This window comes from Oncorhynchus mykiss, chromosome 7, assembly GCF_013265735.2.
Source record: "Oncorhynchus mykiss isolate Arlee chromosome 7, USDA_OmykA_1.1, whole genome shotgun sequence".
NCBI lineage: Eukaryota > Metazoa > Chordata > Actinopteri > Salmoniformes > Salmonidae > Oncorhynchus > Oncorhynchus mykiss.
The window spans coordinates 19735514-19760744 of NC_048571.1; positions in this window are offsets into that span (position 1 = coordinate 19735514).

Consider the following 25231-nt stretch of genomic DNA (forward strand, 5'->3'; position numbering starts at 1 on the left):
AGTTGGCAATTCAAAAAGTGAACAATGATTGAAAGTGTTGATAGTTTGAAATATCTGGGTTTGATTCGGAATTATCTTTTGGAAAGCATATGGATTATATTAGAAAAACTGTAAGCTTAGGTTACTACACACATCTAAACATTATTTAACTGTATCCAATATAAAGACCCCAGTAGCCCAACTGCTGCTTCCTATCCTAGACTATGGTGACTGTCACAGGCGTCTTCCTGGAAATGACCGGACCAAGGTGCAGCGTGGTGAGCATACATTTTCCTTTATTTAATATAAATGTCGCCAACAAAGCAAGAAAGAAAGAAACGACCGTGAAGCTTACAAGGGCTATAGTGCCACTAACAAAGATAACTACCCACAAAATACAAAGGAAAAAAGGCTGCCTAAGTATGATCCCCAATCAGACACAACGATAGATAGCTGTCCCTGATTGAGAACCATACTTGGCCAAAACATAGATACAGAAAACATAGAAATAAAGAAACTAGAACGCCCACCCTAGTCACACCCTGGCCTACCCAAAATAGAGAATAAAAGCCGCTCTATGGACAGGGCGTGACAATGACATCATCTATCAAAACACAACCCAAGACTTTACATTTACAAAAATCTTTGCAGATTAATTATTGGATGCCATTATAAAACACACATCAATGCACAATGTCTGAAACACTAAATTGGCTCCCAAACAGCAGACAGCTGCATTGGTACTAATTTATTTCAAATGTATCAACTTAACTTTCCCTGTATATTTTAAGGAACACTTAACTTTACAAGACTCACACTGCTCCTTTCAACAACAGAAGTAATTGCAAAGTCCAAGGGTACATCATAAGGTTGGAGTAAGATCGTTAGGATACAAAGGCCCAACAGACTGGAATAATTTGCCTATAGAAATCAGGGCATTAAAATCACAGTGAATTTAAGAAAGACCTTTTTCATATCTTTAGAACAAACGGTTTGGGTTTTAACTAATGGAAACATCGCCTTGTGAAGATATTTATAAATATTTATGTAAGTACTGTATGTATGTATATATTATAGGTAATTTGTTTTATTAGTCGTAGGCCTATTAGTAGTTGTATAACTTTTGTATACGGTTAATTTACTTTTATTATCATTATTGTTTTATTGTACATTTTATTAGACAGTAGTTGCCATATTATTCTTGTTACTAAGTACATTAAAAAAAATATTTGGACACTCTTGAAAACGAGATGGTGCATCTCAAGAGATTTCCTGTTGGAAAATGACAAATAAATCAAATATTTTTAGTGTGATTCACTCACAGGCATTTGTCTCTTCCAATTCCAACAGGAAGTTACACAATACTACAGGTTATTATGGTCTGTTTGTATTGTTTGTTCACATAACAGTAGAATGGTGGACAATGTTTAACACCCTTCAAATCTAGGTCAACTTGGTTTAGATCAAGCTCTCGGGGTAGCAGCAAACCAATCTCAAACGCACCATCTGCAGCCCTGTTTAAATATGTTGGCAGGCATTCTGTCTTTCTTTCAAAGCCTAATTAAGAACTTGCTGATGCTTCCCGCCATTCCTTGCTTCACGTTACGCCATGATCACACACTTGGGCATTCAGCTGGTACACTCTCGGTGCAGTGAGTCAGAAAAGAGGGAAATGTTTCACACAGAAACAAGGACGAGCAAGATAACAGGGAGCGTGTGTGTGTGTGTGTGTGTGTGTGTTGCAGAGGTAACAGTGATGTTGGGGGCGGCTGTTTTTTTGTGTTTGAGTGCAGAAGTGTGTTTGGGAAAATAATAGAGAGACTACAGTGACTTTGAGGGGGCGTCTGCATGTGTGCGTGTGCATATGTGTGTTTGTGTGTGTGTGTGCAGAATAATTTTCCTACTTGCAGAAAGGAAAGAAGTCCTTCTTTATTTGTTTATGCCCTGCGACCACGGCCCACTTCCCCCCCTCCCCCCCAAAAGCAAAACAACCCTTCTGGTAGTTTCACATGTGAAGCGAGCTTATTTTATGTCACCATAACCGTCTTTTATTTATGTCAGACCAGAGGCGACTGAGCCCAGCCAGCCGTGCTGTGTTCCTCTTCTCCTCTCCATCTGCTGTACCCCGCCTCCCTATTACCAATACATACTGTATACAGTTCTATTTAAGTTTCCTCCCTCCCTCCATCCATACCTCCCTCTCCTCCCTCCATCTAGGGACCAAGGAGAGGACCGCTGTGCTGTGTGGGAGCAGAGGAGCGCCGTGAACAGCACAACTCTACTGTTTGTTCCCCTGTTGTTTTGACCCTGTTGGGGTGGTTTGATTAATGTGCTTTGTTCACAGACGACACCCAATGATTAATGGAGGGGTTAATATGATGAGAGAATTAACGAGGATGTTCACACTGCTGTACACTGCCAAGCCGCAACACATCACAACACAGCAAGCTTTTGTTCACACCATTGTTTTGTGTTGGATCAACATATATGTCTAGCACCAACTACAGTAAATAGCAGGTGCTATAGTAATGAGGCAACACTAAGCTGATGTATATTTGGGGTTAGACTGATGATCAGTGTATTTAGAGTCTCTGTAGTGTAGAGGAGCGGAGTTGGAGATGCACCTTCTGCTCTCTTTTCTGATGGTTTGTTCCTCTGTTTGATTGGTTGATTAATTTTAGATTAGAGTAGATTAGAATAGAGTTGGAAGTGGTATAGAATAGAGAGTTGGAAGGGGTATAGAATAGAGAGCTAGAAGTGGTAGAAAATAGAGAGTTGGAAGTGGTATAGAATAGAGAGTTGGAAGTGGTAGAGAATAGAGAGCTGGAAGGGGTATAGAATAGAGAGTTGGAAGTGGAATAGAATAGATAGCTGGAAGTGGTAGAGAATAGAGAGCAAGAAGTGGTATAGATTAGAGATATAGAATAGAGAGTTGGAAGTGGTATAGAATAGAGAGCTAGAAGTGGTAGAAAATAGAGAGTTGGAAGTGGTATAGAATAGAGAGTTGGAAGTGGTATAGAATAGAGAGCTAGAAGTGGTAGAAAATAGAGAGTAGGAAGTGGTATAGAATAGAGAGTTGGAAGTGGTATAGAATAGAGAGCTGGAAGTGGTAGAGAATAGATAGCTGCAAGTGGTAGAGAATATAGAGTTGGATGTGGTATAGAATAGAGAGTTGGAAGTGGTGAACAGGCCAAGATACAGTTGAAAGTTTTCACACCTGCCTTGCAATATTCTCGACAATAAGTAAGAAAGAAAAGAATTGCATCACCCAGTCTTTCTTTCTAGCCAACAGGGATGATTTGTAACCTTGCTACCTGTGTCACAGGTTTCTTCCTCCTAACACGCTTCGATTCACCCACGGATCTGGAAATTATGTGATGTTTTGCGAGGATTGACAAATAATAGCCATCTCATAAAAATGTGTCACAGTGAAGGGTACATTTTATTGACATTTAAAGGCTATCAACTCCCACCACTTTAAGGAGTCCAATCACTCAAAAAGCTATAGGCCTGTAGACAAGAGGAAGAACCATATAGCTCATAGGAATGACTGTGTTCATCTGATACAGAGGAACCCATAGGGTGTGTCCAACAGGGCACACTAATCCCTTTATAGTGCACTACTTTTGACCACAGGAAGCCATTTGGGACAGCCAATAGTGCAGTGCAATTCTGTGCAGTACAGGATTGCATCATTGTCTAATAAACTGAATCAATGCAAGTGTGACCTGACCAGGAAGTATCCCTTTAAATTCTTATCCAAAGCCCAATTTAATTTGACTGCCTCCAACCCCTTTTAACCCAAGCTCTTGCAGGCACTTTTAAATGATCAGTCGATGTGAGCAGCAAAAACTCAGGCTTTCTACACCATCTTCAAATAGTTGAATCAGAGCAATGACCAGACAGGCCTTTTAGAATACATTGAAAATGGTGTCCAAAGAAAATCAATTCCCTTTCATATTAGTTCATATACAAAGCACAGGGGCATCACAAACAATGAGTTGAACGGTTCTATTTACCTCAACCATTAAATAGAAATCAATGCAGACGAAAAACCCAAAGATTGAAACTGACAGTTCTACCTAAACAAAACCTAACACGGTGAATGTGCTGATGTACACAGGCAACGCTTCAATTCTGAAGGCGCTTCAATTCAATCTGCTCTCATCTGAGGCACCGTCTTTCTTTCAAGGACAAGCAGAGTGCATGAGAGGTAGCCTCCCCACCACTAACAACCAGAGGGGAGCTCTTCTTCAACTTGTTTGAATGGTTGACTTACAGGCCAACTCCCTCCCTCCCTCTTCCAATGAGAGCACTTTGTCGTCAGTTTGCCATCACATAGCATTAAACATTGCCGATTGGGGGCTGCAGTGTGGAAAGCTATTTGGGGGGAGTGTTATATGTGTATGTACAGTTGAAGTCGGAAGTTTACATACACTTAGGTTTGGGTCATTAAAACTCGTTTTTCACTACTCCACAAATGTCTTGTTAACAAACTATGGTTTTGGCAAGTTGGTTAGGACATCTACTTTGTGCAAGACACAAGTAATTTTCCCAACAATTGTTTACAGATGGATTATTTCACTTATAATTCACTGTATCACAATTCCAGTGGATCAGAAGTTTACATACACTAAGTTGACTGTGCCTTTCAACAGCTTGAAAAATTCCAGAAAATGATGTCATGGCTTTAGAAGCTTCTGATAGGCTAATTGACATAATTTGAGTCAATTGGAGGTGTACTTGTGGATGTATTTCAAGGCCTACCTCCAAACTCAGTGCCTCTTTGCTTGACATCATGGGAAAATCAAAAGAAATCCTCAGAAAAAAAATTATAGACTGGTTCATCCTTGGGAGCAATTTCCAAACGCCTGAAGGTACCACGTTCATCTGTACAAACAATAGTACACACGTATAAACACAATGGGATCACGCAGCTGTCATGCGAAAAGTGCAAATCAATCCTAGAACAACAGCAAAGGACCTTGTGAAGATGCTGGAGGAAACAGGTACAAAAGTATCTATATCCACAGTAAAACAAGTCCTATATCGACATATCCTGATAGGCCATTCAGCAAGGAAGAAGCCACTGCTCCAAAATTGCCATAAAAAAAGCCAGACTACGGTTTGCAACTGCACATTGGGGACAAAGATCGTAGTTTTTGGAGAAATGTCCTCTGGTCTGATGAAACAAAAATAGAACTGTTTCTCATAATGATCATTGTTATGTTTGGAGGAAAAAGGGCGAGGCTTGCAAGCCAAAGAACACCATCCCAACCGTGAAGCATGGGGATGGCAGCATCATGTTGTGGGGGTGCTTTGTTGCAGGAGGGACTGGTGCACTTCACAAAATAGATGGCATCATGAGGTAGGAAAATTATGTGGATATATTGAAGCAACATCTCAAGAAATCAATCAGGAAGTTAAAGCTTGGTCGCAAATGGGTCTTCCAAATGTACAATGACCCCAAGCATATTTCCAAAGTTGTGACAAAATGGCTTAAGAACAACAAAGTCATGTTATTGGAGTGGCCATCACAAACCCTGACCTCAATCCTATAGAACATTTGTGAGCAGAACTGAAAAATTGTGTGCGAGCAAGGAGGCCTACAAACCTGACTCAGTTACACCCGCTCTGTCAGGAGGAATGGGCCAAAATTCACCCAACTTTTTGTGGGAAGCTTGTGGAAGGCTCCCCGAAACGTTTGACCCAAGTTAGGCAATGCTACCAAATACTAATTGAGTGTATGTAAACTTCTGACCCACTGGGAATGTGATGAAAGAAATAAAAGCTGAAATAAATAATTCTCTCTACTATTATTCTGACATTTCACATTCTTAAAATAATGTGGTGATCCTAACTGACCTAAAACAGGGGATTTTTACTGGGATTAAATGTCAGGAATTGTGAAAAACTGAGTTCAAATGTATTTGGCTAAGGTGTATGTAAAGTTCCGACTTCAAATGTATGTATGTGTGTGTGTATGTATGTGTGGGGGGGGGGGGGGGGGGGGGCATACCTATACATTACTGTGCTGTGCTGATGTGTCTGCAGCAGGGGAGGGGAAACAGGAGGCAAACAACATTATGTGGTGGGAAGTGATTTCATCAGCACTCACATGCACACACACTCGTCAGCACACACACACACACACTCGTCAGCAAACACACACACTCGTCAGCACGCACACACACACTCAGAGGATTGTGTGGCAGAGTGAGAGCACTCTCACACACAGAGGACGCTGACTTGACTGACGTTGGTGGTCATATGGCCTCTCATATAAAACAGGCAGGCAGATGACAACTCAATCAAATATTAAAATTGGTTGCTTCTCTGTTATCTTTGCCTAGTGGTGCCATTTCTCCATAATACACAAGATGCTAAAAGATTCAATGGAGAGTTTGTAGTCATGATTGAATGTATCTATTTTCGTGCAGCAGACAAAGGTCCCCCCCCCCCCCCCCCCCCCCCCCCCCCCCCCCCCACTGGGGCCAACTAGCGAGCATGGAGAATGGTGTGTTCGGTGAACCAGAACAACAAAATGACTTGTTGTTCTGGCGGTTCACATCAAAACCAGGTGCACTTACTCCAAAATGGGCAGTGCAGAACCAAGCTCCCAGCTTGTTATCATCGGCCTGAAACTGCACCCGACAAAATAACAGAAAGCAAAAAGCAATGTGTGGACCCCACTTCAAGTTGTTGCATCAAAGAATAGCAATGTGGAAAAACTGAAATAATATTTTTCATTTGTGACCTCCATCGTTTATGACCAAAGTCAGAGGGAGAGTGGCGGTAGACACGGATACATTTATGTGAGTCCCAAATGGCTCTCTATTACCTGAGTGCACTACTTTTGACTAGGGACCTTAGGGCTCAGGTCAAAAGTAGTTCTATATACAAGGAATAGGGTAGCATTTGGGATGCAGACACTTGACTCTGTTTAAAAACATTCAGTAACTGAGGGGGTATTGAATTTCTGCCATACAGTATAATACATAGAAGCCAAAGGGGCTCAGAATATTGAGTTGGAGCGGCTTTAAAGGGAAAAAACACAAAAAAAACATATTTTTGTATTTTTTTTGTCCACTGTTGATACAGTCCCACAATGTTTTGCATGTCAGCAGTGGAGTTTTCTAGATATTGGACTTTCAGGAAGCAAAGTGTCACCGGCCACATCGTGGTAACGCAAAATACAAAAACAATAACAAAATATAGATTGAGTTCATTTTGAGTTTAAACTCTCTCTCCTGCTTCTCTGCTGCTTGTGAAATCCATTGTTCTCCAGTTAACAACCACAGCGTTGATAATGGAATAATTATGAATTGGGTGTATGTTGTTGATTTGCACAAACGCAATCTTATTTGAGAAATATTAAGATTACTACTTGGAAACCGACGGGCACAGAGTATTCTAATTGATTTAGCAAAATTGATCTTTGAGGTGGAGTTTGCTAATGGAGCTGCTCAACGCTACCCTGTTTTGAGCTTCAATTGGCAAACTACCGCTCCACTGAAGCCCTTCTCTCAGCCCATCAAAAAGAACACTCATGATGTCCTAAAACGGAAAATAGTTTTTTTTGCCCGTTTTTTATGACAAATTGAGAGTATATGCATGCACTTGTGGAATTGTCCGTGACTAAGTGGATATGTAGACTATTTTCTATAAATAAATGTACAGAAAACAGATGTAGACTAATTTCAAGCTAAACATATTGTAGCTCGCTTCTGACATGTCCTGATGTCCACTACCAGATGGACATTACAATACTAACAATCTAAATAGCACATAATATAGAGGTATGATACACAAATGAACAAGTAACTCGGTCAAGACAACAGATTTACCAGTGCTGTAGATTTCAGACAACCAGCCAGACTGCTTTCCCTTCTGCAAAGCCCATTATTACAGCTAGCCTGACAGACGTGCCATGGATGAGACCCGGCAAATGAGAACAAATATCTGGAAACAGTGATAAGGTTATCACTTTCCTTTATCACTAAGTAGATAAAAATCCACGATGGACCTGTATAGCTTCTGTTTTGGTAGCACAGGGTAAAGAAATCTTTCACTATATCCTGTCCTATTCAGTTCCATTTTCAAACGTCTTTTAAAGATAGTATTTTTTTGTCCTTTTGGTAGTAATACTTCTATCCCATTAGTAACTACTGTTGACCAAGTCCTGTGTGTTCTCAGTTAATCACCTCCTTGAATACATGTTTTGGAAATTTCAGAGCTGAATTTGTAGTGCTGCCAAACTCCCAAGCTTTGAGAAGCTTCAAGTGAACGTGTTATCTCAAGGTGTAGCATAAGGAGAAAAAGAGGTGCTTGACTTGGCCAGGAGCTAACTGGAGCTGAGTACCGGCACCTAGAATGTTCTACTGCTTGCCGGTATTTTCCTATTTATATTGCCAGGGAGGTAGGGGCATGTACACATGGCTTTATGGTTGGGTTTTTTCAATCGAAGAAAAACTAAACAGAACTTCTTGGTGCATGGCCGGTTGCTAATGGAGGCTGAGGTGACAGATGACACGGAGACGCAGGGTGACTGGTGTGAAAGGTAACGGATGTTTCCCTCAGGGAGAACGCCCGAGTGTTCTATCTGTCATCATCAGAGGCACAAGGCATGCTGGGAGCCATGGCAATAAGGGAGAGAGGAAAGGCTACGTCCCATCTCTCTCTCTAGTGGCTCCCTACAGGTATAGTATATCCTGGCCTTCCTGTAAGGCCTCTGATCTGAAAGGAGTTGGGGTAACTAAAGCCTAATGTTATCTCCTGTCTTTCTGGCTGAGTCACTATGAACAGACAGCGAGAATGGAAGGAGTAATTGTATTTGAGCTGGGCTATAGATTAATATTTCCTTCAGTACAGCACTTGTACTGTATAGAGATTCCATTCCATACCTGACATATGTGAGTGATTCATGTATACATTTCCCAGATGCTTCATGAAACCCCATACTTGTCTTGGGGCCCTTCTTGTTCTACAGACATAGGTGATTCCCTGCTGATATTACTTAAATGCATCTGGGTATTCGTTCATTACTGTCTTCATGACCAGACTTGTTTCAAAAACATCATGACACCAAATTGTTCCCAGGCATTTAAAGGAAAACTCCACTCAAAAACAATATTTTGGTTTTGTTTCATTAGTCCCCTGTTACATTCCCAAAACGTTTTGCATGTCAACTACAAAAATGTAGTTTAACTGGACATTTCCTTTAACACGATCATTCACCAAAGAGCAATTTCCCCTTATTCACAACATGCACCCTTTTCCAAACACATTAACACCATCTCAAATGACATTTCGATGAAGGATTCACCTTTTCACTGTCACAGCAGAACGTACAAGCAATTTTTCGCCATTTCCTTTAGACTCCTATTCCGCTAGCTTCATCTGTCAGGTGTCATTCAGTCATCATTTTAGATGCCCGAAACAAAAGGAGGGATAATGGCTGCCAGCGCTTCAACGGAACATCTGTGCCCCCCTCTCTGAGAGCCTTGATGTGCCTCTCCCAGTCTCTGCCTTTATCCACGCCCCAGTCAATGAAAGGTGACAAGAGGAAGAGAAGGATCGCCCCCCCCCGTTGTGAGGTTGGCAGCGCCAGGCGTCACTCAAAAGCTTGCTGTTCGCATGGCACTCACAGGGCCCGGGAAGCTTCACAGCAAGACCAAACAACATAAGAAAGAGATTAGGGAAAGAGAGACTCAACACAAATATGAAAGGAAAGACAAAAAGACAATAATCATAGTTTGGATAGCGGCAAAGACAGGCCTAGTTAGGTGGTCTTATCAGTGGAGAGAAAATGAAGAACCTCTTGCTTGAGGCCAGTCAACCTCTAGGCCCAGCCCTGCAGAATGTAAACGCTTTGAAACGTCACTCAGCCAAGCACGGCATAGCATAATGAAAGTGCACCGCCAACACCGACTTCTGTTTATATACACGGCTTTGACAGATGCAGTGATTGTGTTGTTGTTATTTAGCTTTTTGTGCTGGCGGGCATCAAGGCAACTGAAAGGAAAAACTTGGAACCCAACCTGCATATTTGACACCATTATTTTAGAGGTGGCAAGAAGTATTTGAGGATAGAGGGGGGGCGGGAGAAGTGTGCCCCCTCTGCAGCAAAATACAGCAGACAGATATTTTTTTATAAATAATGATGATAAAACGTGGGCCTAAAAATAAAGTGTATTAATTAATTTAACATCTGACCATGTTTAAAATAGGACAAATCTGAGGGGGCATGTGCCATTGTGCCCCCTATGGGCATGACACCTCTGTTTGAGACCCTCTATAGAGATGAATGGCTGTAATCCGAAGGTTCTTTCTGCAGTCTTTCTATCACTTTGAATGGCAAATGTAAGTAGGTTTTCTGAGAGCAGCCTCCCAACAGGAAGCAGACCACAGGAAGCAGAACTGGTATATATAGTATAAAGAGGGAAAAGTGATCGTAAGTGTAGTTCAATTATTTTAATGGCACCCAGTAGCAGTGATGTAAGTGTAGTTCAATTATTTTAATGGCACCCAGTAGAAGTGATGTCAGTGTAGTTCAATTATTTTAATGGCACCCAGTAGCAGTGATGTAAGTGTTCACAGTGTTCTGAGTCACACAGCCAAATAGCATGGTGACATGAACTTGGTGACACTATCACACCAATACCCTCACTAATAATATTATGGCTTGAAAGATATGATTATTTGGATTGCATGTTCATTAGAGTTGTGCCAGAACATAATGTCATTATTTTTATGAAAATCAATTGACATGTCATTCTAAACCCCTTTTCAAAATGTCTTTCATTTTGAATCCATGGTAGTGTCACTGTGACCTCACCTAGTGTTTATTTTGATCTATTTTTTTTGACACATTTTGTTGAAATTGTTTTTTTTTACAAATTTTGTTGAGCATGGCTCAAATGCTCTGCATTTGGTTTCCAGCATTTGGTTTCCAGCCTATCCTTCGCGATGATTCTGATGCATAAATAAGTATGAAATCCCTCTCCCAAACACCTGAGCTTCAAGCAAACACAGGAACTGTCTCGATTAACCTTGTTATTTCAGGCAGTTAATTGAAAAAGGTCACTGGGAAACTAATGGCTTTATGGGATTCCAATGATAACACATTGGGTGGCAGGAATACTAAGACGAGATTCGGTAGCAGGAAAATGGGAAGTTTAGTTAGGTGAAAATTTGGCACTGACCGCATCATTTTTACGGTCATGTGTGATATAACCGGTACCACACATGGCACACAGAGACAAAGGAATGGGTTTGAAATATTTTCACTAAATGGGGAGGTTTCTCGTGGCTATGTTTTCAGTGATGCACAGAGCTGATGTTGCTGAGATAAACCATTTTTTTTTATCTGATAAAGAGGGCAAATCATGTATTATCAGATTAAAATATTATCAAAGGTTAGATTACTAAAAGATGACCAAATATTATATTACTAAAAGATTATCAAAGATTATATTACAACATTTTCTAATAATTTGTCCTATGAAGAAAGCTACACCGAGAGTTGTTGGAAAATGGAAAATCAACATTATTGGAAAATGGAAAATCAACATTATTGGAAAATGGAAAATCATCACGTATTCAGACGTGCCCTCTCATGGCTCTCCTTCCAAAAATAAAAGTATTTTCCCTTTGAAGAGACATCTGGAGATAAATGAAATGCGGGTCAGAGAAGCTAGAATGAGACATGAAATAGAGTTTCTGAGTAGACTGTTCTGGAGTGTTTTGACCCAGACGTTGCAGAGCATAGAGAGGAACAGCCTGTTCTTTCTGTGGAAACCCATCACTGACGTTGTGCGCAATAAATAATTCCATGGACACCTTAACTCCACTTTATTCATCCTCTACCTGCAATTGTAGCACTGACTATGCCAGTAAACACTGTGTCCACACAATCTACATTTCATGCAGCGGTAGATTGCTCAATAAGAAGAAGAAATCCAGCAAACTGGTAATCTGGATGAGTTCAACAATTCAACGGATCTTATCAACCATTGGTAGATTTCTAGCTGAGTCTACCATCAGAGGCCAAGACGTGGCTTGTGTCTAGTACACTGGTAGCAAAGAAAGAGCCGAGTCGTTCTGAGTGGTGGGATCATTTTGGTGCAACCAGGTAAGGTGGAAACAGGTCACGTCAACACACCAACCCGTCCCTGGTATGTCTCCACACCACCACATACCACCACAGTGAACACACAGCCACCATTGATTTCCAGTCATTCATTCAGCACACAGTGTGAGGCTCAGGTCCCACGGGAGTCCCCAGTGTGATGGATTTGTAAAGCAGTAATTGGCCTGGCGTTTGGAATTTGTCCTATTATCTTTCCTTCCTCACTTGTCAGATAATCTTTGAACCGGTTGTTGTGGGAACCGGAGACACAAGTCACTTTGGCCTAATAGGGGCTATGAGACATGGTCATTTGGTATGTTTAATAGAGCATAGTTGTGTGTTTTCTGGCTGTGAGTGGGAGAGTTCTGGACATATCAAGGTCCTGGTCACTTTGACAGTGGTTCAATCAGCCAAGCTAAGATCTGAGATTCACCTTGATAACCATGGTTTGCTACAACATGTGACATGGATGAGTGTGACCACGTGCATGTCTGCGTCCATCCGTGGGTGGATTCTTGCATTTACATACAGTGTGTTTTCACTAGTCATTGCACTGTATATGCCCACAAACACACACAGCGTGTACAGTGACAGAAGCCTTGATGAAAAAATATCATCATACAGTACATAACCTCCACTGAGGCTTTCTTTTCTTTATATTCGGCTAGGTTGATTGGTCTGTAGAAGCCAGAGTACTGCATCCTTCATAAATGACAACCACAACATTCTATTGAATCAAATAGTGCATTGTCTGCAGCCAAATCATTGGACAGCTACAAACATTTTGTCACTTTGCAAGAGTCAGACAGCTACTGATTATCTTCAGTATGGTGCTTATTTTTGCATGCTTCTGTGCCCTGCGTAGCTCAGTTGGTAGAGCATGGTGCTGGCAACGCCAGGGTTGTGGATTCAATTCCCACAGAGAACCGGTATGAAGAAGGTATTAAAATGTATGCACTCACAACTGTAAGTTCCTCTGAATAAGAGTGTCTGCTAAATGATGAAATTGAATAATTTCCTTTTCTGAATGGGTCTGTGGAGTATATGAATCAAAGCACACGTGTGTTTGGATACATCAATGTCTACAGAGAATGGGTGTCCAAGTACTGTTGAACTAATGATTGCTTCCTCAAAATAGGGTTTCTGCAGAAAAAAATGCATTGATCTCATGCACTCTTGTTGACATACAGTCAAACTAAATGTCATGTCTGGTTAGTTGCATCAAAAACAATAAAAAGACTTGGAAGAGTACAACATCCACCTTTCTCTCTCCGGAATGTATTTTTCCAACCGATTAACGCCAGGGCAGATCTATGAAATCCCAGACATGCATACCTCCTCCCAATGCCCTAAATGTTTGCCCAAAACCCCTGAACACACTCAGTAACTAATGCTCTTTGGCCCCTCTTCATACTATCTAGCTGGAACTATCTAGCATACTATCAAGCTGGAAGTTTGACAGTAATGGAGTGGGGGATGACATGGGTTGCGTCCCGTATGGTAACCTATTGCCACGAGTGCACTACTTCTGACCAGAACCCTATGGGCCTGGGTCAAAAGTAGTGCTATACATAGCAAATAGGGTGCCATTTGAGACGCAGCCAGGGTCTGATGGAGCCGGTGCTAGAGCCCCATTTAGAGTGACCCCGATCCTCTATCTCCTCAGGTAACTCCAGTAACCCAACCCCCCACATTCTCCCACATAGCCCACAATCAGAGCCGATCTAGATACTTGACTCCCCGCAGAACGATAGTGAATTCTGTATTAATTAGGCCTTCCCCTCTCTCTGTCAGCAGTAAGCGTGGAAGGTGTCAAACACTGGCGCGATAACACTTCCTCCCGCTTTGATCAGACCGAGTGGAGCGATCAGAGTCTGCTGCTGCTGTGTGGTGCAGGGGAAAAAATACTCCCCTCTCGGAGTGCCCCAAAAATCCCTGGCTTCCTCATTTTGAATTATAAATGGTTGTTAGATAGATGAATATCAAGAGGAAGGGGTTGGATGGCAGCACGGTTCACCTGCCACACACACACACACACACACACATGCATACACATACAAACGGTGTTGTCAACAGGTCGTGTTAAAACCCTCATCCTCAGAGCAGCAACTGTGTTCCTGTGATGAATAAGGATTGACTGGGCCCAGCCAGAACTGCGTCAGCCGGAGCTGCAGCTTCTGAACTGTGCTGCAGGCAATTACTTTGTTTTATACAAGAGAGAGAAAAAAAGAGGGTGTAAAACAGGCGCTGCGAGTTAACACTGCCATCTGGTGGTAGGAAGGTGTCAAGTCTGTCAAGTGAAGGCTGGAATAGATAAATAAATAACCTCAAACCTCATGTATCTAGATTTTGAGGGGGGGGGGGGGGGGGGCAGAAACGTGTCAGGGGTAGAGCAGGAGGGGGGGAATGTGGGGATGTTACCTCTTCACCTTGCACTGATACTTACCGGGTAAGTCCTCTATGAAACCAGATGGCACCACAGAGGCTGTATGGTGCGTGTGTGAATGGGGTATTCTATCACCCTGAGCGTTGCCTGTCACACAGGGACAGAGCATAAACAATCACACAGCTGTCTCTCCAAAGGTTAACGAGGAGAACGCTGCGTGTATGTTTTTGTCTAAACGGGCACGTTTGTAGTGTACTGTGTATGTTCCCAGACGAGCCCTTTACATCACACACTGACGGGTTTAAGAGTGGCCTGTATGTAAGAGCTGGGATTGTGTGTGTATCATTTTGTTCTATTTAATAAGAAAAGACATGACAGCATAACAGTATAACCACAGGCACTAGTGCTGTAGAATTTGAGAGAGATTCAATGTGAAGCTAGTGTCAAAGCCATTCCAAATGCCTACGTAGTCTGCAATTGAAATGAATCCTTCATGGATTTAAGAGGAAATATGTGAATTGATGGAAAAGGAAAAGTGGCATCATAGATGTGGAATCCCTATATGAATTCTCACCTCCTTGTTGCAAAGAGCCAGGGATTTGCAGAAGCTCAAATATATATGGGATTTTCAGCTGACAATACAACCCACTGAAATCTACTTTGCACTGCGATCAATAGGTAAGCAGCATTTCCTGGGTAGTTGAAAAAGCAGCAGCCTCCAGTCATCCAGTACCTTTCAGAAAGATTCAAGTTCATTCCCCCCATATATTTGTGAGGCCCAGTTTCTAATTTCACAATGGTTTGGTTCATGGATTAAATATTCCATTATGGAGCAGTTTTCTTCCTAATCGAACAGCTCAAGGAGAAAAACAGAAATTGCTGCTTCAAAAAGGTTTGAAAAATGCAATTCACTCCTTTAAATGCAGGGCTTATTTATCTCCCATCAAGCCATCCCGTCAGGTTCTCACCTGCCCTTAGTGGGGATGGAGGGATAAAAGAGAAGTAGGAGGAGGCAAGATTGGAGGGAGGGGAAGAAGAAGAAGGCAGAGGGCTCCTGAATTTGAAGGTCTTATCGTTGAACCGCACACACGGCTATGGTCCGAAGCTCCCGGCTCCCTGCCCCGTCCCTGCTCAGATTAAGGCTTTCTGGGCCGAGCTGTGCAGGAGTCAGCGCACACCTGGAGTGGCGCTCATCACTGATGTCACAATGGGACGTCGAGAACCCATTCTGGCACCCGCGGCTGCAAGAAGTGACTGACACCACAGTCTGACAAAAGACGAGTGAAAGTAAGGAGAAAGCAATGGAACCAGACCCAGGGCTGACAGCGTTGTAGTAAAGATGTTGCCAAAGGAAGAGGATTTTCTGTCCAAAGACACTTCCAGATTCCACAGAGTAGGATTTGTGCGTAGGAGGATGTGTGTTTGAAATAATGGGCAGATGATGACAGAATATAAAAACAGAAAATAATGATACAGAATATATAAATATACAGAATATTAAAAAAACAATAAACCTTATGCCCGCAGGCGCTAAACCTTATGTTCTTGCTTAACTACGTTTTATGGCTAAATGATTTTGACAGATGTTCAATACACATAGGAACTTTTATGTTCATATTAGGAAATCAGGCAATTTCAATCAATTCATTAGGTCCTGATCTATGGATTTCACATGACTGGGAATACAGATATGCGTCTGTTGGTCACAGATACCCTTAAAAGAAAAAGTAGGGGCGTGGATCAGAAAACCACCATTTGCCTCATGCAGCGCGACTCATCTCCTTTGCATAGAGTTGATCAGGCTGTTGATTGAGGCCTGTGGAACGTTGTCCCACTCCCAATGCCCCTAAATGGAACACGCTGTCGTACATCCCAAACATGCTCAATGGTCTGGTGAGTATGCAGGCCATTGAAGAACTGAGACACTTTCAACTTCCAGGAATTGTGTACAGATCCTTGTGACATGGGGCATTATCATGATGAAACATGAGGTGATGGCGGTGGATGAATGGCACGACAATGGGCCTCAGGATCTCGTCACGGTATCTGCGTACGTTCAAATTGCCATCGATAAATGCAATTGCGTTCGTGGCAACAGCTCTGGTGGACATTCCTGCAGTCAGCATTGCACACTCCATCAAAACTTGGTGCCATTTTAGAGTGTCCTTTTATTGTCCCCAGCACAAGTTGCACCTGTGTAATGATCGTGCTGTTTAATCAGCTTCTTGATATGCCACACCTGTCAGATTGATGGATTATCTTGGCAAAGGAGAAATGCTCACTAACAGGGATTTACATTTGTTTGTGCGTATTTCTGGGATCTTTTATTTCAGCTCATGAAACATGGGACCAACACTTTACATGTTGCATGTATATTTTTGATCAGTATATAAGAAATATTGAGAGGTTTCAGAAGTAAGAACTGTACATACATTGCTTATACTAATGTCTGGCTGTAGGCCTATCTCCCATAGACCTGCTTTTCCGACCTGCCTATGAATTGCCAATTTCCCATGGTAGACCAACTCTCACTGAGTGCTGAACGTGATTCCTGCGGTCCCTCATCACAAAGAGAGAACCATCACAATGACTCGGCAGCTCTTTAGAACCCAGGTCTCTTTATAACACAGCTCTCTTTATAACACATAACCACCACATGTGCATATTTCAGCGAGCCCCTGACTCCCTCTGACGCATCTGTGGAGATGATTAAATCCAAGGAAAATAGGAAAGAGACAAATGGCGGCTCGAGTGTGTAAAATATTAATGCTTAATATGCCCGACGCCCTCCCTCCCTCCCTCCAATCCCGCTCTGTTTCCACTCCTCTTTCTCCTCCTCATTGTTGAGAGGAGCGATTGCACGAGCTGCAAAATCCCCCCCAGGCCTTTCGATGCCTGTTAGGTGGGAAATTAGTCACCAAGGTGCATCAGACTTTTATAATTGCTTTTCTTCAGGGGCAAACTAAAGGGGCATGGGGTAATTTCAGTGCAAGGTTCCAGTTATCACATAAAGGTTCCCTTGACCATTCTCTCATTGTCCCCAATGATCCGTGTGTACAGTACAGTAGGTGGCATTGCGCAGTGTGAATGTATAACACTTTGTGTAAGCCCTATGGGGACCTCCAATGCTTTCTCTCATAGCAGTTCCCAATATATTTAATCCCGCTGAGAATCATGGTTATTTATATAGTATAGACAATTATAGTGCTATATGTCTATATGCTGCGGGCAGGAGTTAGCACAGTTAAGAGCACTGGGCCAGTAACCGAAAGGTTGCTCGTTTGAATCAAAGAGCCAGCAAGGTAGAAAACATCTTAAGCATGGCAGTTAACCCCCAACAACAACTGCCCCCTGGGCGCCGATGACGTCGATTAATGCAGTCCCCCGCCTCTCTCGGATTCAGAGGGGTTGAGTTAAATGCAGAAGACACATTTTGGTTGAATGCATTCAGTTGTGAAACTGACTAGGTATCTCTTCTCCCTGTATGTCTCATCATCCCAGAGGCACTTTCAGTTGTACTACGGAAGCACAAATGGAAGATTAGATCATACCAATAAACGTTGCTTAGGGATTCCATTTACATCTTTCTAGACTCAATAGCAATGTCGTGTCACAGACCAAAAACAAAAAAAACGAATCGGAACATCTGAGATGACTTTGAGACAATAGGATTTGCACAATAGTTTCTGCAGTCTGAATTCTGACATTGAGACAGCCTGGCATATTCAACACAACCAATCGTCAACCAGCTAAACCAACTAACTCAAATCATCAGACCGCCAAATCAACAACACATCGCACAACACGAGTAGTAGCGCAGACACAATGTAGGCCCAGAAAATCAATGTGAGGTTCTCCAGTGTAGGCGAGATGTACTGGAGATGAGCGTGAAGCCAAGGAGACCGTGGCCTTGTATAGATGGAATCAGCCCTGAGGGGACAAACCGTGCATACGACTGGGATTACATCCCCCTCACCATGTCTGACACTCAGACATCTCCCATCAGATCGCCAGCCCATGGGGCCCATGGGACCCGTCAGCCAACCTCCAAGGGAGACTCCATTAACTGCCGCCCAGTCCTGTCCCACTGGATATCATCTGAATGACTGATGTTCATCTTTTCAATTCGACTGTGCTGATATGATAATGGTTAAGGTTGGGGGGAGTTATGTGTGTGAGTGAGAGGGAGGCTTGTGTGTGTGTGTGTGTGTGTGTGTGTGTGTGTGTGTGTGTGTGTGTGTGTGTGTGTGTGTGTGTGTGTGTGTGTGTGTGTTGGCTCTCAGATATCACTGTTGCTTGCCTCACTCTGCAACATATGTAAACTGTAATTATGTAGTAATGAATCACTAACATACCTTCACTACTCATGAAGGCGATCTGAGAAACATAAATTCATGTACTGTATTATACGGGTTAGAGGTTATTCTATAGTATGGAAATGTGTAGGAGATGCTCTTAAATGCATATGCATGTTATTTTTTTGAGAGCAAGATTTATTTGTTGGTTGCTATTAATTCATCCCCAAACGCCTTCTATCAGCATCTCTCTCTCTCTCTCTCTCTCTCTCTCTCTCTCTCTCTCTCTCTCTCTCTCTCTCTCTCTCTCTCTCTCTCTCTCTCTCTCTCTCTCTCTCTCTCTCTCTCTCTCTCTCTCTCTCTCTCTCTCTCTCTCTCTCTCTCTCTCTCTCTCTCTCTCTCTCTCTCTCTCTCTCTCTCTAGGAGGACCTGAGTCCTAGGACCATGCCTCAGGACTACCTGGGCTGATGACTCCTTGCTGTCCTCAGTCCACCTGGTCATGCTGCTGCTCCAGTTTCAACTGTTCTGCCTGGGGCTATGGAACCCTGGCCTGTGTACCGAACGTGCTACCCTTCCCAGACCTGCTTTTTTCAACTCTCTAGAGACAGCAAGAGCAGTAGAGATACTCTGAATGATCGGCTATGAAAAGCCAACTGACATTTACTCCTGAGGTGCTGACCTGTTGCACCCTCTACTGTACAACCACTGTGATTATTATTATTTGACCCTGCTGGTTATCTATGAACATTTGAACATCTTGGCCATGTTCTGTTATACTCTCCACCCGGCTCAGCCAGAAGAGGACTGGCCATCCCTCGTTAGCGTGGTTCTTCTCTAGGTTTCTTCCTAGGTTCCAGCCTTTTTAGGAAGTTTTTCCTAGCCACTGTGCTTCTACACCTGCATTGCTTGCTGTTTGTGGTTTTAGGCTGGGTTTTTTTACAGCCCTTTGTGACGTCAGCTGATGTAAGAAGGGCTTTATAAATCCATTTGATTGATTGATATTTAGTTTATTGCTTAAACAAGGCGACGTGCCTTATCACAGGAAGATATTTAAAATTGTTGCAAGTCGCATTTATATTTTTGTTCAGTATAGTATGTATATAGGAAGAGCTGCTTTCTATGACAATGGCTTATGTTGCATTGTTTTGACTAACATCCATGTTATATGGGAAGGGCTAAATTGCACATACTGTATACATTATGTATGACAATTGTATTTCAGCACTGGGGGGTAGACATCCAGTTTTAAAAGGACATGGATGCCATTATCACCAAGTTAGAGCGACATTCTGCTCGCAAAATAATTGTGGCTGATTAGAAAGTGAAAAAGGAACTGACAAATAAACGAACTGAGAACTAATATGGAATATAAAGCTCATTTCCAATCGCAAAACCCCTCTTGGGCTGAGAATTACACATCCAGACAGTTATGATTACAACACTATTACCTTGAGAACTGGGATAACTATGTGAGAGAAGGAGTTGACTGAAAGTGCTGGTCTTCTGCAGACTATTCCCTGCTGATCAATGGCCTGGAGTCGGCTCAGTATGGAGCTAATGAGGAGAGGGGAGGGAGTGGTTGGAAAGAACAGAGCTGTAATGTGACACACAGAAAGAGCCCCAGTTGAACTTCACATGATTTTACAATGGATAGGAGGCTGCCTGCTATCATCAGTCAGACCGGTATTACAAGCAATAGATGCAAAGATAGTTTTATTAAAATGGTTTGCTTTTGATATAGACCCATGCTGTTACGTTATTTGTAGTTTTTAGGGATCCTCATTAGTTGTTGCCAAGGCAGCAGCTACTCTTCCTGGGGTCCAAACACATTAAGGCACTTACATTACATATAAAACAAAAGATAAAACAGTACATCATATAACATTATTTCACCACTACATAGCTACAATCCAAAAATTATAGTACCTTCCCTACTACGAAGTTACAGTGTACGTGTGTGTAGAGTGCGTGTGCAAGCGCCTGTGTGCGTATGCGTGTGTCTGTACCTTTGTGTGTGTCTCCTTCACAGTCCCCGCTGTTCCATAAGGTGTATTTTTACCTGTTTTTAAATCTGATTCTACTGCTTGCATCAGTTACCTGATGTGAAATAGAGTTCCATGTAGTCATGGCTCTGTGGAGTAATGTGCGCCTCCCATAGTCTGTTCTGGACTTGTGGACTGTGAAGAGACCTGTGGTGACATGTCTTGTGTGGTATGCATGGGTGTTCAAGCTGTGTTCTAGTAGTTTAAACAGGCAGTTCGGTACATTCAGCTTGTCAACACTTCTTACAATAACAAGTAGTGATGAAGTCAATCTCTCTGCAACTTTCAGCAATGGGAGATTGACATGCATATCATTAATGTTAGCTCCCTGTATACTTTTAAGGGCCAGACGTGCTGCCCTCTTCTGAGCCAATTGTAATTTTCCTAAGTCCCTCTTTGTGGCGTCTGACCACAGGACTGAACAGTAGTCCAGCTATGACAAAATTAGGGCCTGTAGGACCTGCCTTGTTGATAGTGTTGTTAAGAAGGCAGAACAATGCTTTATTATGGACGGACTTCTCCTCATCTTAGCTTCTGTTGTATCAATATGTTTTGGCCATGACAGTTTACAATCTAGGGTTACTCCAAGCAGTTTAGTCACCTCAACTTGCTCAATTTCCACGTTATTCATTGCAAGATTTAGTTGAGGTTTAGGGTCTAGTGAATGATTTGTCCCAAATACAATGATTTTAGTTTTGGAAATATTTAGGACTAACTTGCCATCCATTCTGAAACTGTCTGGAACGTTTTGTTAAGTGTTGCAGTCATTTCAGTCGCTGAAGTAGCTGATGTGTATAGTGTGGAGTCACAAAGCCAGTGGCATTTCGTTAGTAAATTTTGAAAAAAGTGAGGTGCCTAGACAGATGCCCTGGGGAATTTCTGATTCTACCTGGATTATGTTGGAGAGGCCTCCATTAAATAACACCCTCTGTGTTCTTTTAGACAGGTAACTATTTAACACAACAATTGTGTTATGAAACTAGTTAGCCATACTAAACTGAAAAGCCTACACTCACTTGCTTATTTCTAGGGTCCTAGGCCTGAATAATGGGTTGAAAACCTGATAAGCATATGTGTAAAGGATTTGTAACATATTTCTTTATGTACCCCAAGACAGGCAGCTTACCTTCCCCATCTCTGACCGGAAGCGTAGACCATCTTGGTCAGCCATCTTGGTTTGGTTGTTCAGTTGTTGAGGTAATAGCAACTAGGCTATACCGGTTAAATAAAGGTAAGATACTGGTTAAATATAAGGCTGATTGGTGACATTAAAAAGATCCAATGAAGCCATTTTTCAACTCAATATCAAATCATTTCTGGTTAATAATTAAGTACTTTACTGTAAATTATTTCAATTAAAATGGTCAAAAAGAAACCAAAATATTTTATTTGGATAGAGCAATTTCCCAAGCAAGAATTTTGCTAGGATTGTCTGGGAGTGGTCTGAGTGGGGAGGAGAGATCTGAAAAGTAACTGTTATTGGCAGAGATATTTGGAACTCTTTCTTAATGGTCTAACTAATAACTGACTGATTATGTCACCAGGTAGGCTAAACTCCATCCAACCAAAAACAGACTGAAACTTCAGGCAGTCTTTTCAACCAGCTCTTACACTAAAAGATCATTATCATACTTTTCTCAATTTCACAGTTTTATTCCAATCTCATAGTGTGGAAATATGTATAAAACACAGGAAATCTAGTTTTGACTGCACTGAGCCTTTAATAATGTCCATCACACAGGCAGTAAAAGCATTAGATGCTAAGACCGTTTCAATCACAGAGTTTCTAAACCCAGAGGCCCAACATCGCAATACTTCCGGGAAAGCTTCGCAAAACACAAGAACAACCGTTAGACCCGATGACCTATTTCCACGCATGAGTTTAGCTAGCTAACATTGCCATGACATTGCCTACCAGCGTGATCTGGGATTTATTTTGGAGAAGCAGTTTCTAGGCATCTTCAGACTAAACCATCTTTGAGGGATTTTGTGTTGTTACAAAACCAGTTAGCAAAAATACTGAAAAGCCTATGTCTGGGCTCCTAGGCCTGCCTAATGGATTATTAACCAAAATATATATTTGTAGGAGTTGTAGGAATAAGCAGAGATGTGTTTGTTTGTGTACCCTATTATAGCCAGCTAACTTTCCCCAGTTTTTTCAACCATCTTGGTCTTCCATTTCCAGGTTGGTTTGTGGTGCATTCAAGACAACTTGGCACTAGGGAAAAAATGAGCTCCGACTGGGATTTTTTTTTTAAACAGTCATCCAACTCGGAAATCTCGGGCATCATCCTAGAGCTCCGCCTTATCCGACCTGAAGATCACTGACGTCACAATTTTTCCCAGTCTGGACTGGTTTTCCCAGTTGTCTTGAAATCATTCAGGGGTGTTTCAAAAGGAACCATTACAATAGTAGGTTTTATGTCACAATTCTTCAAATATATTAGGTTACGGGATAATGTGGCATTATCCATCTCTTGTTATAGTGGGTGATTTAGGTGGATAGCATGGTCTGGGATTTAGCTATAACACTAACATTTATACCTCTGCAGTTTAAAAATAAAAAATCTATTCAATAATGGTGAGGCCAGCATGCATTTAAGTATATCCTTTGCTATTGTGAGCCTTTTAAATGAGTATGTTGGTTTGACGTTGTGCCTACATTACTGTGTCACGTAGTCTTCCATCAAACCATTTTATTTCCTGTGTGAAGGTATGTCCGTGTCACAGTTGCTATGATACTCTATCCTTTTCAAATGGCTGTGCAATCAAAGCACAAGGTGCCAGTGACAGAGGAAGACTTTGGCTCGGAGTCGTCTGGCTGGCGATCGAATCAAAAGCTCCATTGAACAAGTGGCTCCGCTGCTGCTCTTAACTTCCCCTCATCGTAAGTCACAGAGCTGAACGCCAAGGCTCCCGCATGATCTCTAACGTCCCACACACTAGAAGATAGATAGGAAGACACCACATGCAGTCACGCACACACGCACGATTTGTGGAAGACTTCACACTGCAGTAGCAGGCAGAAAACTGGGTCAATACTCAGAGAAAAAAAACACAAAAAAAACAATGCTGACATGTTGCTATTTTTAAGAAGAATGACGTAGGAAGTGGCAAAAGGGCATTTGTGTTTTTTGTTTGTTTGTGTATGTCCTCCAGGTTTGAGAATGGAGACTATATAAAGTAATGTTCCCTACACATCATAACACACCATTCCCCAGGTTTAAAGCGGCAATCCATAGTTGAAACAATAACAAAGCAATAACAAAGTGCCCCTGTTTTGGTAAAAAGCTCAGGGATGAGGCTGGAGAAACGTAACCACTCAAATGAATAGACTGAGCTATGGATGCAAGGACAGACCATCCATGATATCAAGATTATAGTTTTAACCATGTTTTAAGGCTATGTAGTGTTTGTTAACATTTCCTTGTTTTACAATATTGGAGAAAAACAAGCCCATATATTTTGGGTTCTGATGGAGTTCGAAAGTTGAACTAAGCTCATGAGGCATTTAGAAGTTATATTCTTCAAGAATCAATGAGTACATATCATTCATTTTTAAGTCCCCAAAAAGGATGTAGCAATTTAAAGGGGCAGTCATTTAATGAAGTAACGTCTGTGTTTGGAAGTTGTTCTCTAAATAGTAATGTCTAGTAATTCTCTAAATAGTAATGTCTCCCCCTGCAGGGGGACATTTTATGGGAAATTGACCCAAAGCCTGACCAGCTAATCTGTGGAGCATTAATGCCCTTTTCTCACCATCTTGCCAACCTGAACTGTATTATGCTAGTTCAGGTATTTTAATTTCACATCGTCCTTTCCAGCACGGTTCCAACTTTCATGACAATTGTATTCATTGTACATTGTACAGCTTCCTGTATGATAACCTTCGTACATAATTCACTAACATTACAACGGAAAAACGAATAATACACTGAGCATCTTGCATCAAATGATTGAGGGGACAGGCCGTGTCAACAGCATCATTGAGAAGGGGTACCTCTCATTGTGGCCTGGGTCAATTTCCTGTCGTTTACCCTCAATTCCCCTGTAATTATTTTACAGCCTTCACACACTGAGGTCTAAGGGGCATTTATTCCATTACCATGAGAACTGTCAGGCCTCTACTGGTGTCGTCTCCTGGGCCTGTAAAAGCAGGCCCTCTTTGTGCTGAAGCGGGCTATTGTCACCCCCGCCTCCACTTATTGGCCCTATTTAACCATTTGCTTGGAAAAGGGAGGGGTCGTCCAGGGTTCAAATGGTCTGAACTTTACCTTCAACCCACGTAACAATATGCCTTTATCAGCAAGTAGCTGGTGTGAGGGGTGTATGTGCAGGCCAAGGGGAAAAAATATCCTCTCTTTTTCCTTCCCCATCTCTCTCTCATTTCACTCTCCCA